Genomic DNA, 17205 nt, shown 5'->3' on the forward strand with positions numbered 1-17205 from the left:
ATTATGTGAACTCTTAGGATAGGGTATGAGGCTTCACTGTTCTTGCTTAACCACGACGTTTTAAGAGCTAAATTAAGTCTGTCAGTTCCCTCCTCCTTCTCCTCCTGGTGAGGCTGCCGTGACTTATACACGCAGAGGGTTATCATCAGTGGCCGGCTGGTGGGCCATAAATAGTCTTTGACTCCACCCTCCCCGCCCCAAAGATCTGATTTCCAACGCCCTATGGCGGCCGTGGCGGACTTCCGCCTCCCGCACCCCCCGCGGCCCCTGCGCTCCTGGATTCTGTACGTCATATCCGGTCGTTGCGGTTCGGGGGAACGAGCCTGCGCGACGAAGTGTTTGTTACTGTAGGGACCATCAGCTTTGACGACCTCATCGCGTGCGTATCGGCGCACGCCAGTCGGCCAGTGAGTTGAGGAGGCGAGCAGGCGGGCAGCGGCGTTGTTCGCTGAGCTCGCCGCTTGTAGCTTGCCACCGCTAGCCTCGGTAACCTCGGCCTGATCGCAGCGCTCACTCAGGTGCCACCGCCCGCTTCGCTAGCTCTTCCCCGCGCCCGGCTGGGCCCTCTTGCGGCCCACCCGGCCCTCAGGGCCCTCTGCCTCCTCAGATCGCTCCCCCACCCTTTTCCGGCGCCTTCTCCTGCCCCTGGCTTTTTTCCTCAGATTCTCCGCCTCCGCCTCTCTGCCCAATAACTTCGCCCCTTCTTCCTGAGGGCCGGGGCTGCTCTCGCCGGCTCCACTGGCTCGCTTTGGGCCGCGTGGTGGACAGTGGCCGCCTCCGCGCGCTCCGCTGGGCCTGCCAGGCGCGTCGTCTCGGCTCAGCCCCGCCGTGCTGGAGCAGCGCCCGCGCCCGGCCCGCCTGAGGCGCCCTCGCGGCAGGCGTTTTTGGGCGCGCGGTGAGTCCTGAGCGCGCCTTCTCCTCAGGGCTAATAGTTCGCGCAGCCCCATCCGGGAGGCCGAGCGGGCCAATTTCTTGGTCTCCTCACTAGTTTTCGACACCCTTTTCAGAGTCCTTGCCTGATCTCATGCCCCTCGAGTGGCCAGTTCTTTCACGGCTTGGTCAGCCAGGTCGCTTACGTCCATTCCGGCCAAGTGAGCTAACTTGCTGGGCCCAGTACAGGGAAAAGTCGTTTTGGAAAACTTACTTTATTCGGTCATTCTTTTGGACAGCCCGTGCTCTGGCCTGAACACCGACCATAGGGTTTGTTGTTACTGCTGTTTTTCACAGTGGCCTGTTGAAAAAGCCCGTTTTTTTCAGTTTTCTCTATTTAGATAATCAAGAGACTTGGTTACAACCGGCTTGTCCTGCAAATAGGTAGAGGAAAGGTGGTACCTGAGCCATTCAGTACGGAGTCATTTACTCTGGATGTTTACAGGTACAAGAATTCCTTGACAGAAGACCTTGGGAAGGCAGATCTTGTTATTAGTCATGCAGGTCAAGTGTTTTAGAATCTCAAAGAGTTCGGTTTTGGTAGACAGTCACAAATCTGAACCTTTTGAGGTACAGTAAAATCACTAGAGTAACTCTAGCCCTTTTGAATGTAATGCTCAAATATAACAATTGAGAACATTTGTGGAGATAATTTATTTCTGGGTGACAGAAGGCTGAAAAAAATTAAATCACCAACCCAACTTTAAGAAACCCTTAACACAGAGGGAAAAAATAATTTACCTGATAACACATGCAAAGAGTTGTGAAACTTGAAATTACTGTTTGGGCTTAAGCAGGAGTGTTCAGCCAGCCAGTTGGTTGGATTGATCATGGAGAAATTAGCTTAGAAAGATTTTTTACATATTTGTTAAAAGTGAGTGTGAAATGAATGCTTTCAAAAATGTTCTTTAACGATCACATACTGTGTAACTCATTGCTAGCTTCTTAGAGAACCATCCTGTTGTAGTTAGATTGCCAGTACCTTCAAAAGAACTGCTTTTGGGGAGGATTGCTGTTTTGACTGCTGGAAAAGTGAGGGAGTAAGTTTCTTGGTTTTTAAAAAGCCTAGTTTGAAGAGAGGTCTTTCAAAATAGACATTACTACCAGATTTGGTGATTAGAAATGTATACGATAGTAATAGATTTTGGTATGGTTTTGCATGATTTGTGTATATAACTTGTTGAATTCTCCCAAACAGTCCTATGAACTCTAGTGTGTGCAATTCACAGGAAGAAACTGAGACACAGAGGTTAAGTAACTTGTCTAGTCAGTAAATGGTAAACAGTCTGCTGCTAGAGTTTGTTTTAACTACTACCCTAGCATCACCTAAAGATTTTGCCTAGTTACTTATCAGTCTCTTTGCTCCCACTTAAAATAGCTAAATGATTTTAGATTTCAAAGTTGAATTGACCCAAGTATTGTATATACGAACATTAGTGGAGATTTGTTCTTGACTATTTTTAGGGTGGTACCTCACAGGCAGAATCATAAAAAGTGTTAAAAATTTTTCTTTATTGGTGTGTCTTCCTATTGAACGCTTGCTATATCTACTTGCGTTTGAATGGAAGTACATTCAGTTTCATGTACAGTGTGTTGAACCTGAGACTGATGTAGATTCAAGACTCATACTTAGGGCTTAGTACTAGAGGGCAGGTGGCAAAGCACTCAGTCATGGGTCATCAGTGGTAAAGAATGTTTTCCAAGTCAGTTTTATAACACTTCATTAGAGAGCAACTGATGATTACATTTTTGTCATTTTAAAGGTATATAATTAAAAGGCCGGGATTGTAGTGTTGTAAATGTTTTTTTTTTTACTTTTTAATTTTGTTATCATCAATCTACAATTACATGAAGGACATTATGTTTACTAGGCTCTCCCCTACCCCAAGCCCCCTGCACAAACCCCCATTACAGCCACTTTCCATCAGCATAGTAACATGTTATAGAATCACTACTTGTGTTCTCTGTGTTGTACAGCCCTCCCCTTTCCCCCACCCCCTACATTATACATGCTAATCATAATACCCCCTTTCTTCTTCCCTGACCTTATTCCTCCCTACCCTCCCATTCTCCCCAGTCTCTTTCCCTTTGCTAACTGTTAGTCCATTCATGGGTTCTGTGATTCTGCTGCTGTTTTGTTCCTTCAGGTATTCCTTTGTTCTTATACTCCACAGAGGAGTGAAATCATTTGGTATTTGTCTTTCTCTGCCTGGCTTATTTCACTGAGCATAATACTCTCTAGCTCCATCCATGTTGTTGCAATTGTAGGATTTGTTTTCTTCTTATGGCTGAATAATACTCAATTGTGAATATGTACCACATCTTTATCCATTCATCTACTGATGGACACTTAGGTTGCTCCCATTTCTTGGCTATTGTAACTATTGCTGCGATAAACATAGGGGTGTGTCTGTCTTTTTCAAACAGGAGTGATGCATTCTTCAGGTAAAATCCTAGAATTGGAATTCCTGGGTCAAATGGTAAGTCTATTTTGAGCATTTTGAGGAGCCTCCATACAGCTTTCCACAATGGTTGAACTAATTTACATTCCCACCATCAGTGTAGGACAGTTCCCCGTTCTACAGAACCTTGCCAACATTTGTTGTTGTTTGTCTTTAAGTTGGTAGCCATCCTTACTGGTGTGAGGTGATATCTCATTGTGGTTTTAATTTGCATTTCTCTGACAACTAGTGATGTGGAGCATCTTTCCATGTCTGTTGGCCATATGAATTTCTTCCTTGGAGAACTGTCTGGCTCAGCTCCTCTCCCCATTTTTTAATTGGATTATTTGCTTTTTGTTTATTGAGGTGCGTGAGCTCTATATATTTGGATATCAAGCCTTTATTGGATCTGTCATTTGTGAATATATTCTCCCATACTGTAGGGTACCTTTTGTTCTATTAATGGTGCCCTTGCTGTACAGAAGCTTTTCAGCTTCGTATAGTCCCACTTGTTCATTTGCTTTTTTTCCCCTTGCCCAGGGAGATATGTTCATGAAGAAGTTGCTAATGTTTATGTCCAAGAGATTTTTGCCTATGTTTTTTTAAAGAGTTTTATGGTTTTGTGACTTACATTCAGGTCTCTGATCCATTTTGAATGTACTTTTGTGTATGGGGTTAGACAGTGATCCAGTTTCATTCTCTTACATGAAGCTGTCCAGTTTTGCCAGCACCATCTGTTGAAGAGACTGTCATTTCGCCATTATATGTCCATGCCTCATTTATTGAATATTAATTGACCATATTTGTTTGGGTTAATGTCTGGAGTCTGTAATCTGTTCTACTGGTCTATGGCTCTGTTCTTGTGCCTGTACCAAATTGTCTTGATTAATATGGCTTTGTAGTAGAGCTTGAAGTTGAAGAGTGAGATCCCCCTCACTTTATTTTTCTTTCTCAGAATTGCTTTGGCTATTCAGGGTCTTTGTTCGTTCCATATGAATTTTTGAACTATTTGTTCCAGTTTGTTAAAAAATGTTTTTGGTAATTTGATAGGGATTGCTTCAAATCTGTATATTGCTTTTGGCAGGATGGTCATTTTGACTATATTAATTATTCCTAGCCATGAGCATGGGATGAATTTCCATGTGTTAGTGTCTCCTTCAATTTCTCTTAAGAGTGACTTGTTGTTTTCAGGGTATAGGTCTTTCACTTCTTCGGTTAGGTTTATTCCCAGGTATTTTATTCTTTTTGATGCAATTGTGAATGGAATTGTTTCCTGATTTCTCTTTCTATTGGTTCATTGTTAGTGTATAGGAAAGTCACAGATTTCTGTGTGTTAACTTTGTATCCTGCAACTTTGCTCTATTCCAGTGTCAGTTCTAGTAGTTTTGGAGTGGAGTCTTCAGGGATTTTTATGTACAATATCATGTCATCTTCAAATAGAGACAGTTTAACTTCTTCTTTACCAATCTGGATTCCTTTTATTTCTTTGTGTTGTCTAATTGCTGTGGCTGTGACCTCCAGTACTATGTTAAATAACAGTGGGGAGAGTGGGCATCCCTGTCTTGTTCCCGATCTCAGAGGAAAGGCTTTCAGCTTCTCGCTGTTCAGTATGATGTTGGCTGTGGGTTTACCATATATGTCCTTTATTAAGTTGAGGTACTTGCCTTGTATACCCATTTTGCTGATGGTTTTTATCATGAATGGATGTTGAATTTTTTTGAATGCTTTTTCAGCATCTACGGGAATGATCATATGTTTTTGTCTTTCTTTTTGTTTATGTGGTTGATGATGCGAATGGATTTTCGAATGTTGTACCATCCTTGCATCCCTGGGATGAATCCCACTTGGTCATGGTGTATGATCCTTTTGATATATTTTTGAATTCGGTTTGCTAATATTCTGTTGAGTATTTTTGCATCTACGTTCATTAGGGATATTGGTCTGTAATTTTCTGTTTTGGTGGGTTCTTTGCCTGGTTTTGGTATTAGGGTGATGCTGGCTTCATAGAATGAGTTTGGGAGTATTCCCTCCTCTTCTATTTTTTGGAAAACTTTAAGGAGAATGGGTATTATATCTACTCTGTATTTCTGATAAAAATCCAAGGTAAATACATCTTGCCCGGGGTTTAATTTCTTGGGTAGTTTTTTGATTACTGCTTCAATTTCTTTGCTGGTAATTGGTTTGTTTAGATTTTGTATTTCTTCCTTGTTCAGTCTTGGAAGGTTGTATTTTTCTAGGAAGTTGTCCATTTCTTCTAGGTTTTTCAGCTTGTTAGCATATAGGTTTTCATAGTAGTCTCTAATAATTCTTTGTATTTCTGTTGGGTCCGTCGTGATGTTTCCTTTCTCATTTCTGATTCTGTTGATGTGTGTTGATTCTCTTTTTCTCTTAGTAAGTCTGGCTAGAGGCTTATCTATTTTGTTTATTTTCTCAGAGAACCAGCTCTTGGTTTCATTGATTTTTTCTATTGCTTTATTCTTCTCAATTTTGTTTATTTCTTCTCTGATCTTTATTATGTCCCTCATGATCTTTATTATGTGCCTCATTTGCTCTTCTTTTTCCAATTTTGATAATTGTGACGTTAGACTATTCGTTTGGGTTTGTTCTTCCTTTTAAAATTATGCCTGGATCGCTGCATAATTTCCTCTTTAGACTGCTCTTGCTGCATCCCACAGAATTTGGGGCTTTGTGTTGTTTTCATTTATTTCCATTTATTGCTAGATCTCCATTTTAATTTGGTCAATTATCCATTGAGTGTTTAGAAGTGTGTTGTTAAGCCTCCATGTGTTTGTGAGCCTTTTTGCTTTCTCTGTACAAGTTATTTCTAGTTCTATAACTTTGTGGTCTGAAAAGTTGGTTGGTAGAATTTCAGTCTTTTTGAATTTACTGAGGCTCTTTTTGTTCCCTACTATGTGGTCTACTCTGGAGAATGTTTCATGTGCACGTGAGAAGAATGTGTATCCTGTTGCTTTGGGTGTAGAGTTCTATAGGTATCTATTAGGTCCATCTATTCTAGTGTGTTGTTCAGTGCCTCTGTATCCTTACTTTTCTGTCTGGTGGATCTGTCCTTTGGAGTGAATGTTGTGTTGAAGTCTCCTAAAATGAATGCATTGCATTCTATTTCCTCCTTTAGTTCTGTTAGTATTTGTTTCACATATGCTGGTGCTCCTGTGTTGGGTGCATATATATTTGTAATGGTTATATCCTCTTGTTGGACTGAGCCCTTTATCATTATGTAATGTCCTTCTTTATCTCTTGTTACTTTCTTTGTTTTGAAGTCTATTTTGTCTGATACTAGTACTGCAACACCTGCTTTTCTCTCCCATTGTTTGCATGAAATATCTTTTTCCCTCCCTTGGCTTTTAGTCTGTGCATGTCTTTGGGTTTGAGGTGAGTCTCTTGTAAGCAGCATGTAGATGGGTCTTGTTTTTTTTCCATTCACTGACTCTGTATCTTTTGATTGGTTCATTCAGTCCATTTACATTTTGGGTGGTTAATGATAGGTATGTACTTATTGCCATTTCAGGCTTTAGATTCATGGTTACCAATGGTTCCAGGTTACTTTCCTTACTATCTAAGAGTCTAACTTAACTCACTTAGTATGCTGTTACAAACACAATCTAAAGGTTCTTTTCTATTTCTCCTTCTTTTTCTTACTCCTTCATTTTTTATATATTAGGTATCTTTTCTATTTCTCCTTTTTCTTCCTCCTTCATTTTTTATATATTAGGTATCAAATTCTGTACTTTTTGTCTATCCCTTGATTGACTTTGGGGATAATCAATTTAATTTTTTTCATTTGCCTTGAAATCAGCTGCCTCACACTCCCTTCCATTGTTTTACTCCCTCAGGTGACAAGCTATCCAGCCCTAGGAACACTTCCATCTATAGCATTCCCTCCAAAATAGGCTGCAGAGATGGTTTGTGGGAGGTAAACTCTCTCAGCTTTTCCATATCAGGAAATTGTTTAATCCCTCCTTCAAATTTAAATGATAATCTTGCCAGATAAAGGAATCTTGGTTCCAGGCCCTTCTGCTTCATGGCATGTAATACATCATGCCACTCCCTTCTGGCCTGTAAGGTTTCTGCTGAGAAGGCTAATGTTAGTCTGAAGGGCTTTCCTGTGTATGTGATCTTATTTCTGCCTCTGGCTGCTTTTAACAGTCTGTCCTTATCCTTGATCTTTTCCATTTTAATTACTATGTGTCTTGGTGTTGTCTTCCTTGGGTCCCTTGTGTTGGGAGATCTGTGGATCTCCATGGCCTGAGAGACGATCTCCTTCCCCAGATTGGGGAAGTTTTCATTAACTACCTCCTCAAAGATACTTTCTAACCCTTTCTCTATCTCTTCTTCTTCTGGTATCCCTGTAATGCATATATTGTTCGGCTTGAATTGGTCACACAGTTCTCTCAATATTCTTTCATTTTTAGAGAGCCTTTTTTCTCTCTATGCCTCAGCTTCTTTGTATTCCTCTTCTCTAGTTTCTATTTCATTTGTTGTCTCCTCCACTGTATCCAACCTGCTTTTAATACCCTCCATCGGTCTCTTCTACAATTCGATCTCTGCCCTGAATTTGTTCCTTAGTTCTTGGATGTCTTTCCATACCTCCATTAGAATGTTGCTAATTTTTATTTTGAACTCCCTTTCAGGAAGAGTCTCAAGGTCCATGTCATTTAAATCTTTCTTGGGAGTTGTATTAATAATTTTACTCTGGACAAGGTTCCTTTGACATTCATGTTTGTATATGGTTCCCTCTAGTGTACAGAAGCTCTATTCTGGATCTGCTCAGCTTCTGAAGCAATGTCGGGGGTCGCAGGGGAGCAGTACTGATGCCTTGGGGGAGGAAAGAGCTGTTCCCCGCTTCCCGGCTGCTGTGCCTGTCTCCACCGCCTGAGCCAGTGGGCCGGGCACACAGACATAAGTTTTTGTCCCATAGCAGCCGGATATGGATCCCTGCTTTCCACAAGTGGCCGGAATCCCAGTCTCCCCAGGAACTCTGTCTGTATTAACTTTCCAACCCGTTAGTCATGCGAGTCTTATGAAAGCACCATGAAATGTAGGTTTGTGCTCCCAGAGTAGATCTCTGGAGCTAGGTATTCAGCAGTCCCAAGCCTTCCACTCCCTCCCTGCTCCGTTTCTCTTCCTCCAGCCAGTTAGCTGGGGTGGGGGAAGGGCTCGGGTCCCACTGAGCCACATCTCTGGTACTTTACCCTGTTCCATGAGGTCTGCTCTTTTCTCTAGCTGTATGCAGTCTGACATCGTCCTCTTTCCTGTTGCTCTCTCAGAATTAGTTGCGCCAATTAAATTTTCTCATTGTATTCATTTTTAGGAGGAAGTCTCTGTCTCTCCTCTCACGCCGCCATCTTTAACCCTCAAAATAGCTCTTCTTCAAGTTTTTTATCTTTTGAGTCCTAGCTGTAATGCTTGGTGCAACACCTTAATTTTTTTAAAAACTGTATTAACACATTTGATTTATTTGTGTAGGTGCGGAAAGTTGTTTGGAGACTCTTGAAAACGGAAAGCCACTTGTAGTGGTTGTAAATGAAAAATTGATAAGCAGTCATCAGCTGGAATTGGCAAAGCAGTTCTACAAAGACAGACATCTCTTGTATTTTACCTGCAGGTATGCTAGAGACTGATGATTTGACCTATTTAATGTCTCCCTAGCCCTTGCCTACCTGCCTAACCTTTCTGTCTTTTTGACCTCCTACCTTTTCCCACTTCAACTGTCATTTCTGTGTTGTATTTCTTTCAAGTATAATTTCATTGCATGTGAGTATCTGTGTGTGTGTGTGTGCACACACATGTATGTATATTCATCTGGACATGCAAGTCACAAGAATATAGTTTTTTAATTTGTTTAGATTTTCTTTATCCAAGGAATGCATTTGCTTATTAATTGAAGTTTTGCCTTCAGTAAATGCATTGGAATCCCTAAATTAAGTTTTTACTCATTCATTAATACGACTAAACCTAGTAAGTGGCAGCCATTACCTTAGGTGCTATGGATACAGGGGAAATACAAGAGAAAAAGTCCCTTCTTTCATGGTGCTTATGTTCTAGTTGTGGGAGTTAGTAAACAGTTCATAAATAAGTCATCAAGATAGTTTCACATGGTGAAATGTGTTATGAAGAAAATAAGGCAGGATGATGGAATGGGTGTGGTGGGTGAAGACTAATTATATAAATTCAGGGCAGCCATGACTTGGGTGTATAACGTTTGAGGTGATACCTCAGTGACAAGGAAGAAGTAGTAATGGGAAGCTAGAGGCAGAAAGAACAGCAGCAATTGCAAAAGGCCCTAAGTTAGGAATGAACGTGGAGTTTGGTGCATTTGAGGAACAGAGGGAAATTTAGTGTGAAAGAAGTATAGTGAACAAGGAAGAATGTAGTGTAAAATGAGACTGAGTGGGGACAGCTCGTATGAGTTCTGATTTTATTCTGTTTAATGAGAAGCCGTTGGAATATTTTAAGCAAAGGCATTACTTTATGGTACGGAGTATTATTTTCTAGAAGTATATTAGAATTCTGCAAGAACTGATCAACATCACAATAGAAGGATGAAGAAAATTGCTGTTTATTTTCCTTAGTAATGCTTCTTGAGACAATAGAAGCTTGACAAAGGGTCAGGTCAGTAATTTCCAATTGTTTGAGTTTAAAAGCTATACTAATTTGATGTTGTAAAAAGTAAAGACCTCAGTGCAGTATTACAAAATTGATAATTTTTAAGTTAAAATAAATTGAAATTAAGAGAAATGAATCTTAGAAGAAACTGACTAGAACATATTGAGCTTTTCTTTTAATTCTATGTTTCTCTTAGGCAATTTAAAATAAAAATGAACACATGTTTATCATTAAATATTTATTGCATGCCTACTATCTGCTGGGCATTATTATAGGCACTTAGCATACATCACTGAACAAAACAGATTCCTATTCTCATGGAGAGGAGACAGATTTATTGATTATTTCAAGAGCAGTTGTTGGTGTCCAATTCCCTATAATGATGGAGAAGAGGAAATGTCAGGTTGGTTTTATAATAATAGAAGCCATTCTAGAAAGCATTGTGAGTCAGGGGAGAAACTAGTTAATCAAAATTATGTGGGCTTCAGATAATGGACATATCTCTCCCTGGGTAGTTGAGATTATTATTGGTTAACAGACATTTCTAAAGAGAATAAATTCTCACCTTCCTAATTGGTTTATGTAAATCAGTTTTTCCCAGTCACTTTTGATGATTATTTTCATTCTAAATGTTGAATTAGCTTTAATTATATGTTGGTACATTAAAAAAGAGAAAACCATTGATTTCATAAACATATCCTATACTTTGGTTGAAGAGGAGGAAGCTATACAAGTCTCCACTTTATTCATTTTTTACAGTTTTTTAGAAATCTTTTCTTTGTTATATTACTTTCAAGAAAGTCATACACACAAATGCCATAAAATGGTTGTATTTTTATTTTAGGTATATCATTTATTTGCCCCAAATCTGGGCTGGGTGGTTGTATGTCTATTCTAATTTAAGTGACTAGTTTAATTAAATTTCTGAATTGGAACCTTATTACCAATGTTCCTGGTGGCTGGGCATTGCTTAATTGTATATGTATTTATGTTAGAAAATTATTGGCAAAAGAAGTTTTTCCACAATCTTCATGCATGGTTTAGTAGTCTCCCCAGCTTATTCTTATCTGGTAGCTATTAGTTAAAGTTGCATTTATTCTGTTTTCATAAATTAATTTTTTCTCCCAATTACATATGCCCAGTCCTGAGAAGTGTTCCAAAGCCATGTGACCACATCTTCTATGAAATAATGTTTCTGAAATATTTCAGTTGACATAAGAGAAAAAGTGTGTGTTGGATTGATATCGACATATAGTCTCTTCATACTGCTTTAATCTTGGTATGTACATCTGTAGTAGCAAAATACTTATTCATGTGCAGTTTGAGAAGCATCACAGTGTGCTTGGAAGTTAGATTCAGTCATCAAGTGGGTAGCAGATGAATTATGGGCTTTTCTCCCATGTTACCTAATATTTTTCTTCTGTTGTTTTAGTACACTTCCTTGGTTATTACAGCCAGTGGACTTGTCAACACTGAAATGTTTCCTCCTGGCCAGCCAGAAAAATTTTCTGCATTTTTGGATAAAGTTGTTGGATTACAAAAATAAACACTTAAAACTCTGAACACTTTAAAAACACCCCACAAATCCAGTCTATGGAATATGGTTAAGTCAAGTTAAATACATACTACATGTTTGCAGAATAATATAAATTAATAAATTTCCTACATTTATAGAATGTATAGAAAATTTTATGGTGTAAATGTTAGCATTTGGGTACAAATCCTAATTGCAATTTAATAAATTGATTAGATATTTTTCTCATATTTTCATAAAAGAAATATGTAGTAACCATTCATAGGTTTGTCCTAGAATCCTCAGTGGATTCAGAATCATGAAAAAAATGAACAAAGCTTAAGAACTTGGACAAGAACATCAAAGATAGTTGCTAGTTTGAATTTTAAAAATGAAATAGTAAGAAACTTCTTAAAAAAGAGCAAAGAGCACCTTTAGCTTCTTAATCCAAGGAACCAAATTTTTTAAAAGAGACAAGCAAAAATGATGCATTGTGCTCTGAAATAAAAAGCTCAGTAGTTACCTAAAAGAAATGAACAAGATTAACCATCAAGTCATTTGATGTATTGTACTTGGAGAAACTCTTTTTATCCTGAAGGGTGAAGTGGATGTGTTTGTTCACTTTCCTCTAAAATACAAATAGAAAGTGACAAAATAATCTTGCCTGATGTCAAAACTTTACTGGTTTCAGAAGAGTAAATCAGAAAAGACTTAACGCCAATAGGACTTGATGTTATTTTTTAAGGCCCTCTCTTGCAGTGGTATTGAAACATTTATTGAAACATCAGAGGAATTGATAATTTATGTGCTTAGAAAATTAGTTGTACAAATGTTTAAGTGATCTGATGTGTGTAATGCCTAAATATATCATTTAGAGTTCACACAATTGAAGATACACATATATATAGGAATTCTGATGAACAGAGATTACCTTTAAGACCAAAAATTAAACCAGATAAGCCATAAGTGTTCATAGTTTCCTGGTGGAAAGTTTAGATACAATCCATTCATAAAACAAGAGCATTCACTATGAAGACCTACTTTCCACTGTATTATCCCAAAATGTTGAATATTCTAAACATTTGACTGGGGATGCATTAAGTGATGTTTTTGTAGATTTATTTTCCTCATTGTGTTTTACTTAAGCTAATGTTTATTAAAAATAAATTCTTACTAATGGTAGAAGGTGGTGGCTAAGAAGTACTCTGGTTAGCAGGAGGAAGCCAACTTGGATTACAATTTTGCTGAGAATAAGTTTAAAAGTGAGTAATTTGCATCTATATGGGTAGGAATTCACAGCACCATAATCATAATTGTATAGTATTTTGATGTGCTCATGTTGTAGAAAAGGCCCTATTCAAATATATGGGGAGAATTTGACTTCTGTGCTTTTAAAGTGTTTCTCTGGTTTGAGAAAAACAATTGTGGCTTAAAATTTATGTTTACTCAATCTTTAATCATTTTATGTCATGAAGGACTAACCATAGAGAAACAGGAACAAGTGAAAGGTTTACTTAGAACATCAGACAGCTGAAAAACAACATAGGGCCCCACAACCTTGGCTTATTTTATTTCCCTAGGAATACATAACCCAGATTCAGTTTTTTTGTTTAGCAGAAGCTTAAGTCAATGGTGTCAACTGTGTATAATGACATCCCTTTGATTACATATTTGTGAGAATTATGTCAGTTGTGGGGTTTAAAAATCAAAGGATATCTTCGCATCAATTTGATTTGGCGGGAATCCTCAAGATCGTCTAGTCCAATCTCATCATCTTCTCAGTTGAGAAAGAAGGTCAGAGGTTATAACTTGTCTAACAGCCTTTGGCAGAGCTGCCATTAGAAGCAGCTCCTCGACTCCTACTCCTGTGCTCTTTCCACCATACCATAATATATGGTGTAAGCTTTTTGTTTCTTTATAGTTTTGTTTAGTGTTTAGTTACTTTAATCTTCAGAGGAAAGTTGTTCATTTCCAGAAGCTGTTCATCTCATTTCAGTTGGAATTGAACACTTTGTGTATTTAAGTTTTCTGTTGGTGTATGACAGCCTTACCTTAGACTTATAAATCTGTGATTCCTGAGTGTTTGCAGTCTAGCAAGATGTTCTGAGTGGGATTGGTACTAGATTGAATGAGTGAGGGCTTCAAGACAAATAACTAGATTTTTGGAGTTGGAAGAGAATTTTAAATATACCAGATGGAAACCACTCATTTTACAGATAAGGAAAGAGGCAAAGATGAATTAATTGCCAAGTTTACATGGCATTGATCCTTATGAAAAAATTAATGATAATCAAAATTCTATTAGAAATAATTTGCTCAGTGGAGTGAAATCACTTTGGTGTTATTACAAGACAGAGCTTCAGGTTCTTGAAAGCAATGAGTAAGTGGAGTGCACTTTATTTAATAGCAGCTTTCTGCTGCACATATTTCGAGTTCCAGGAATAAGGAAGCAATAGAGAAAGGTTAGTGTTTTGAGAAATTTGCATCGTGGATAGGTTCAGAGGTGGAAAAGTAATAGTTAGAAAGTTGATGTTGGAGTAGATAAAAAATGATGTGAGGTTATAGGGTGATGGGAAAGATTTTAGATTACTGTGCTTACAATTTTGGAGGAAAAGTAAGAGCTGGTAGGATTTAGTGTTAGGTAAGAAAGAGTATACGAAGGTATTATCACATTTTTTTAATTTCAGACACCTTAGAGCACTACTTTGTATGCCTTTAATGGAAAATAATGCAGACACACAGGGCAGTGTAAAAATATGTTCATTCTGATATTTTCAGTCTTAGAAACTCTTCCTCAGACTAAGTCATTAATGACTAGCAGTGATCTAGATAATTTTCTTGGCCCTTTATTATGGTATAAGCACTTAATCCCACTGATTTGTTCACATATAAAATTTGCAGAGATGACCAAGAATCTTTACACAGTCAGAGAAATGAGACCTATCGGTGAACTATTAGAAATTAATTTTTGAGAACAATTTGGAATGAGTAGTCCTGATAGCTATGCAGTAATCAATTTTCTGCTGTACAATTAGCTTCACATTTCTGTGGGGGAGTAGGGAATGAAAAATAATGCCTGTTGTGTGCTTAGTAATATGTCAGGTACTATTCAGAGCACTTTACACATATAAGTACATTTAATCTTTATAATAACCCTATGAAATAGTTACTATTATCTCATTTTACAAACAAGGAGAATGGGCTCAGAGCATAATGTGAAAAAGGAGTTTCATGTTAAATGAAGTGTCCAAAAGATGGCTTTGGAATTGTAATTGGAACACTGAATTATATTTCCACCATTTGTGGGGATAAGAATAGAATATTTGAAATCCAAGAAATTTTGATGGTATGATAGCCACAGGTATTTAATATACTTCAGTTTTTACATTGCTATTCAGAATTATACAATTCATGTGGAGAAATTTTCCCAGTAGGTTTACCTAGTTGCAAGTTCTTTACTGGTTCTTTCATTTTCTCTTTAAATATTTGTGTTTTAGCTTCCATTTTTGTTCTTTAATGTACTTATATTTCCTTGGTATTTTTATCACTTCCACAGCTTCTACTACTGATTGCCCTATCTGTAGTCCTCCATCCAGTTGCCTTTTGGTCTTGTTTGTCTGTTAGCTCTCTAGGCACCTTAAACGATGTGCCCCAAACTAAAATCATAGTTCTGCTTTTCATCCTTCTGGGATCCTTATCACCATTTAGTGGTAATAATGGTGTTACCGTTTAGTCAGTCCCCCACGCTTTTACTCTTAATCTCCAACCCTGTATTGGTCACCATGTATTCTGAGCTTTACCTCCTAAGTGTCTCATGCCCATTTATTTCCTTATTTAGTATTTTAACAAAAATGCATAGTAAGACTTTTTTGTATCACAGGACTCAAGACAGGATTCCTGGCCTGGAGTAATGCTCATACAGTGTAGTTGAGGATGAACTGTTTTAGTCATTCTTGAAGCCTCTGCCTGAAACACTTTAGGCTTTCCATAAATGATAAGTGTACTTTTGTAACTCAGTATTCTTTTCTCATTATCTTGCTTAGGAGTTGGTACTGGTTTTAGGAAATACTGTCATCACGCACATACTCATTTCATACAGTCTTTGACTTGACTCCAAAGTATTATGTCTTTTGTTCAGGAGGAAGTTGTGACCCTCACATTGTATGGTGAGTTTGTAGGATCAAGCATTTACAGGAGTAGCATCTAAAACATAGCAGTGCTTATCCTGTGTAACGTCTTAATGGTATTTAAGGGTCTGTCATAATGGTGCTTATTGGGGATATTTTGTTAAAATGTGATGTAAATTAGTTTTATTAAAAGCAGTAGCTATAGTGTTTTTCAGTAAAAGACTATGTGGATAAAGGTTAAGGATAACTGCTGAATGACATTTAATTTGGTTCCCTGTTAGTTGATTAATTCCTGAAATATTTTAGCACAATCTTAATATTGTATGGTCTTTTAATTCTTACAATTTTTGTAGGTGACTAGACAAAAGGCGAGCAAATCTAGTTAGCTTCCAACAGGAAAGTACAATATATGCTTCTTGATTGATACTGATTCCTGTAAAATAGTTTGAGGCGTTTATATATTGTTATATACCATCTATTAACATTTCAGAAACTTTTAGATCTTTATTGTCTTTATGAATTTTTACCACATTCTGGTCAAAATTATTTATTATGATTGGCACTGATTTTATTTTAATGGCTACAGTCCTATTGTTTAAGGCAGTAGTTCTTAAGCTTCCTTGGGTTGTGCAGTCCTTCAAAATATTTAAAACTATTGCTCCTCTCCCTACTGGCACATACACAAATTTTGCAGTGAATGACATTTCAGGGAGTTTAAAGATGCCTTGAGACCCTAAGTAAAGAAACCTTAGACTAAGGGCAACTTCAGTAACTTCATTCCTGCTTGTAGGAATTATAGGTCATTGCTTATTATAATTATTAGACTCCTTTATAATTAAATCCTTTTGTTAAGTACATTTGAGTTTAATAATTCCCAGTTTTTAAAATAATATAGCAAATTATAAATTTTTCTCACCAAGTTTAACACATAACCAAACAACATGTTTTGAAACTAACCTTCATATTATTAACCCAGTATTTATAATCCCCAATGGCTTGTGTAGCGCTGTTTCTAATTGGTGAAAGGAACTAAATGGAATTTAGTAATTAGTTTTAGGGTATACTGCATTAGGCTATTTGGTAAACCTGTACAGTAATTTAGTTATTAACTGTCAAGTGTGCTTCTAAAGTATTTGTTTCCTGAGCTGGTAGTCACTGTTGGAGCTGTCTGTGAGAAGCCACATAGTGCATCTTTTTTACTGTTCATTTTCTCTTTTGTACAGAATGTACTGGTTATTTCTCCACTGCCAGTATGAAGTGGGTGGATAATAAGTGCACCAAATTTAGGAGTGAAAAACATTCCTAAATCCTTAGCCTAAGTAATATTCTGGATCTTAGTTTCCCCATTTGTGAATTAGTAAGACTAACTTCCTTCACTGGCATTTTCTAAGACATAAAACCAATTATGTGGAAAGTTTGAAAATAAATGTCAAAATAAGACATTTTCTCTTGGTTAAGAGTTTTTGTTTTAAGAAATAGGAATAGTCTTAGAGATAGTTGCCTAGAATTCACAGTAGACAGTCCTAAGTAATACAGAAAGCAAAGTCCTCATTGACACCGAATTTCATAT

General features: G+C 37.7%; 1 pseudogene; it reads left to right on the forward strand.

Moving 5' to 3' along the window:
- The first annotated feature begins 222 nt into the window (after positions 1–222).
- Positions 223–17205, forward strand: part of LOC130682317 (putative bifunctional UDP-N-acetylglucosamine transferase and deubiquitinase ALG13) — a 77510-nt pseudogene continuing 60527 nt past the window's right edge.

The sequence above is a fragment of the Manis pentadactyla genome (genome assembly GCF_030020395.1).
Source record: "Manis pentadactyla isolate mManPen7 chromosome Y unlocalized genomic scaffold, mManPen7.hap1 SUPER_Y_unloc_5, whole genome shotgun sequence".
Lineage (NCBI taxonomy): Eukaryota > Metazoa > Chordata > Mammalia > Pholidota > Manidae > Manis > Manis pentadactyla.